This window comes from Octodon degus, unplaced genomic scaffold (assembly GCF_000260255.1).
Source record: "Octodon degus isolate 3935 unplaced genomic scaffold, OctDeg1.0 scaffold00077, whole genome shotgun sequence".
Lineage (NCBI taxonomy): Eukaryota > Metazoa > Chordata > Mammalia > Rodentia > Octodontidae > Octodon > Octodon degus.
Genome location: NW_004524653.1, coordinates 11,835,332 through 11,839,358, shown reverse-complemented (window position 1 = coordinate 11,839,358; position 4,027 = coordinate 11,835,332). Strand labels below are relative to the sequence as shown.

Here is a 4,027-nt window from a genome sequence, read left to right as displayed (position 1 = left end):
ACCATCTCTTGGTACCAAATCCCTCATCCCACTATGACAAATATCCCCAAGTCCAGTTCTAACATCATTTCCATCACTACCACCCTGCCTACACTTTCTCTTCACTTACCCTTCATCTCATCCTCACTGCTAAATTTTCTCCTGCATTTGCTTTGGTAGTCCATATACTAAAATTGGAATGATACAGAGAAGAGTAGCATACCAGATGTGTAAGGATGACACAGAAATTCATGTAGAGTTCCACAATTTAAATAAAAGCTTCCTGTCCTTTAAGAGGACTTGCTGGAGGTCTTCAAGCTATTAATCAGATATCAGTGACCTCAGAATGGTTTGTATTAGCATAAGAACTATGATACATATATAATTTGAACTCATGGCACATTCTAGAAGTGTTGATGCTGACAGGCTTTTCTGGGGCCCTCCATGTAAGCAGCTGGAACAAGGCAAGGAGAGTTGGAATGTGTGGACAACATCTTGCTTGAGATTAGCTATAGAGGTAAGGAAAAAACAAGAAGTGTCATTTATTTATGTGTTACTTTATTAGACAATCAACATTTTTTTCCTAACCTCTCTTGTATACTAAGTACTGAGCTAGGTGTCTGTCACACTTTGCTTTGTTTAAGCAACTTTAATGAGAGGGAATGACTGTCCCCACTTCACCAATGAAGAAATGGAGGCCCGAAAAAGTATGGCAGTATTCCAGAGGTCAGAAAAGATGAATGTTGGGGACTGCAATTGAAATCTAGGTCCAATTCCAAATCCCAATCTCAAATCCCCAGGTGACTTCAAGTGTAGCCAAGTTTGATGAGTTGACCTCATTGGGAAATGGTATCACAATTTATTTTCTCTTTTTAAATTTCACATATTAGGAGATAATGTGATATTTGTTTTTCTGAGTCTCCTAGAGAATACATTATTATTAGAAGAAAGATGAGATTAAGAGGAAGGTACAAGTGGTATAGGAATGAGTGAAAAGGGGCTGAATACTGTATCAGTTAGGGTTCGCTAGAGAAGCAGACAGTATGAAATAAATAAGTTTACTTATTATATATCAAGGATTTTCTAGGTACCCTTCTAGTGGCCACCTGTGGACTCAGGTGGCAGAACCCTAAATGGCTGCCCACTCTCTGGACAGCCAAAGAATCCAGTTAAAGGTTGATAGCTTGGAGTTCAATGGAGGATTTAAAAAAAATTTATTAGTATATGTTTGCAGTGCATAATTACCACTTTCTTTGTAGGAAGTTGGTACGTGTACATAGCACATCTTTTTAAAACTATATTTTTATTAGAACATATTTGTCATACATATTCACCACATCTGTACACACCTTAATCTTCTTTTTCCTATTCCCCTCCCCTCCCTTCAACCTTTCTTTCCCTCCTACTTAAAAGCCCTTGTTTCTATGTTTTCTTTGCATTCTCTTCATTTCACTTCTCTGTTCTTTCTCTTGCCCCTCCCTGCTCTCCTGCTCCACTTCCTGTTTGAACATGTTCTTCCTTCCTCTCAACATCTGTCCTCCATTATGCTCTTTATTTACTCTTTGTGCTCCTCACACAAGAGAAACAATGTATTATTTAAACTTACGTGTCCATTTTATTTCACTTTATGGTTATGGTCTTGAGGTTCATCTATTTTCTTGCAAATGACTCAAACTTATTCTTCTTGTTGTTGGAGTAGTACTCCATTTTATATAAACACCACATTTTTTAAAATCCATCTATCTTTCAGTGGGCATATAGGCTGTTTCCAAGATTTGGCTATTATAAATTGTGCAGCTATAAACATGCCTTTGTATATATGATTGTGGTATGATGCCTTAAACTCCTTCAGGAAGGTAATTAGAAGGGGAACAGCTGGGTCAAATAAAACCTCTAGTTTTAAGTTTTGGAGGAATCTCCATACTGATTTCCATAGTGCTTGTACCAGTATACACTCCCAAACAATAGAAAGAGGTTCTTTTTTTCCCACAGCCTTGCCAGCATTTGTTATTGGTTGATTTCTTTTCTTTCTTTTTTTAAAAAAAAATATTTATTTATTTGTGTGTGTGTGTGTGTGTGTGTGTGTGTGTGTGTGTGGCCAGCTCAGCCCACCAGGGAGTGGGGCTGGCTGGCATGTGGTGCTGGGGGATTGAACTGCGGTCCCTGTGCTTTGCTAAGCTTGTTCTAAGTAGGTGCTTTAGACCACTGAGCCATCTCACCAGCCCCTGGTTGATTTGTTGATAACAACCATTCTTTCTGGAGTGAGATGGAATCAAAATGTTGTTTTGATTTGCATTTCTCAAATGAACAGTGATGTGATATCAAGCAATTTTTCCCCTTTCTCCTCCAACTTTATTGGAATAGTTTAAAATTAAATTTTCTATTTTCTATGACTCAGTTGCTTTTTCCATCTCACTTTTAAAAACTTATTACAGCAAATGAAACAGCTGCCTAAGTGATATAGTATACAAAAATAACGTCTTGATTTCTGTGAAAATGCATTTCTCTGCAGTTCCTGAATAGCTCCAAATTATGCTAACTCTAAGCATCAATGTTTACTCTGGGTTTTATATTTAGTCTTTGAAAAACTGTGTTCTAAACCTTTGCCATCCCCATCTGTATGTCCACCACCAATTCTGTGATGAAGGTGTTTCTGTCTAGGTGGCTATCTGTTCTCTTGCACAGCCACACAGCCACACAGCCATTAGTGTATATGTTGTCTTTTTGTTTACTCCCACTCAACTGTATGTTCTATGAGGGTCTGATACAGATATTACTTGATGTCATTGGACAGCTACAGAGGTCAAACAATCCAAGGCCATCATTATGCTAAAATTAAAGTTATTTAGGAAGTTCAAAGACACTTCCAGAATTGGTTTTAACTCCTACATGGGAACATATTCAAGAAGCCCAGGATGGACTTAATGGTCTGACACCTCTTCCCATTCATCAATCCCTATTCACCAGTGGCACAGAAAGGGGGTTCTTTAACAAAGCATTATAATAACACCTCTACCAAACTAAACATAAACTTATTTGTAGTTAAATGCAGAAAATTGGTTTTTTTCCCACCCCTTTCCTCCTTTTACATGGCAAGTAAAGCTCACTGGCCAGGGAGTAGCCTCTATCTGCCAACCTTTGGCCAGTGAAGAGGATTCAGAGAAAATAATACGACCATCAATCAGAAAAAGGAGGGGCAACAAAGGAAAGTAATTAGACTGTGGCCTCAGTTGTGCACTCCCATACAAGATGCCCTGACTTGCCACAGCAATAACAGTTGACTTCACTTATCTTGCTGCAATTGGTGGCTACCTGACTAGTCTCACCTCAACTATAGTACTTCACTTTGGTGCAGTCTTTCTGAATGTGTCCAAACTCTCCACAACAATAGCACTTCTGCTCATCCACATGGTCACAATCATGAGCCAGATGACCTGGTTTGCCACAACTGTAGCAACACTTCTCCCACTTTCTCTTTGGCTCCTTACAGTCCTTGGCAATGTGGCTACCTCTACTGCAGTTATAGCAGGCATCTTCCTGAAGATCACAATCCTTGGTACTATGACCAGACTCACCACAATGGTAAAAGATGTGTGAAAGAGATCTGGAAACCTCTATCTGAGATAAAAACCACCTCTGCCACGGCTTCTCATTCCACAACCACAACCTCCTCCAGTAGGAAATTCCCGGGCCCAGTGGCCCGATCATTCACACTTGAAACACTCATTGCTGCTCATGGCTGCAGTCATATCTTTGACCTCTGAGCGGACCTGCAGCGGCAGAGAGTCAGACACATGTCCAGCGAAGGAAGCTCACGAGGCAGCAGCTATTTATTCTCAGGGTTCTTGCCTGCACCACATGTGGGTCTGCACTCAAGCATTTTTTGATGAAATTGTTGTTTTCATTGTCTTTTTCTAGAATATCCATCAGAGCTTTATGGACTGTTGATATGGTAGTCATGAATTCTTTAAGGTGTTATGTTTCATAAAAGTATCTTTTCTCTATCATTTTGGAAATTAGTTTGCAGATTCCTCACTGTGGGTTAGAG

At 39.5% G+C, this 4,027-nt stretch overlaps 1 non-coding gene and 1 pseudogene across 2 annotated transcripts; one reads left to right on the top strand and one right to left on the bottom strand.

Moving 5' to 3' along the window:
* Positions 1-143: 143 nt before the first annotated feature.
* Positions 144-250, top strand: LOC111818039. Its single transcript, XR_002822113.1, has one exon. It is a non-coding gene; the product is annotated as a U6 spliceosomal RNA (small nuclear RNA).
* Positions 251-2,990: 2,740 nt separating this feature from the next.
* On the bottom strand, positions 2,991-3,716 carry LOC101565786 (annotated as a pseudogene). Its single transcript, XR_192621.3, has one exon. The product of XR_192621.3 is annotated as a cellular nucleic acid-binding protein pseudogene (transcript).
* Between the last annotated feature and the right edge of the window lie 311 nt (positions 3,717-4,027).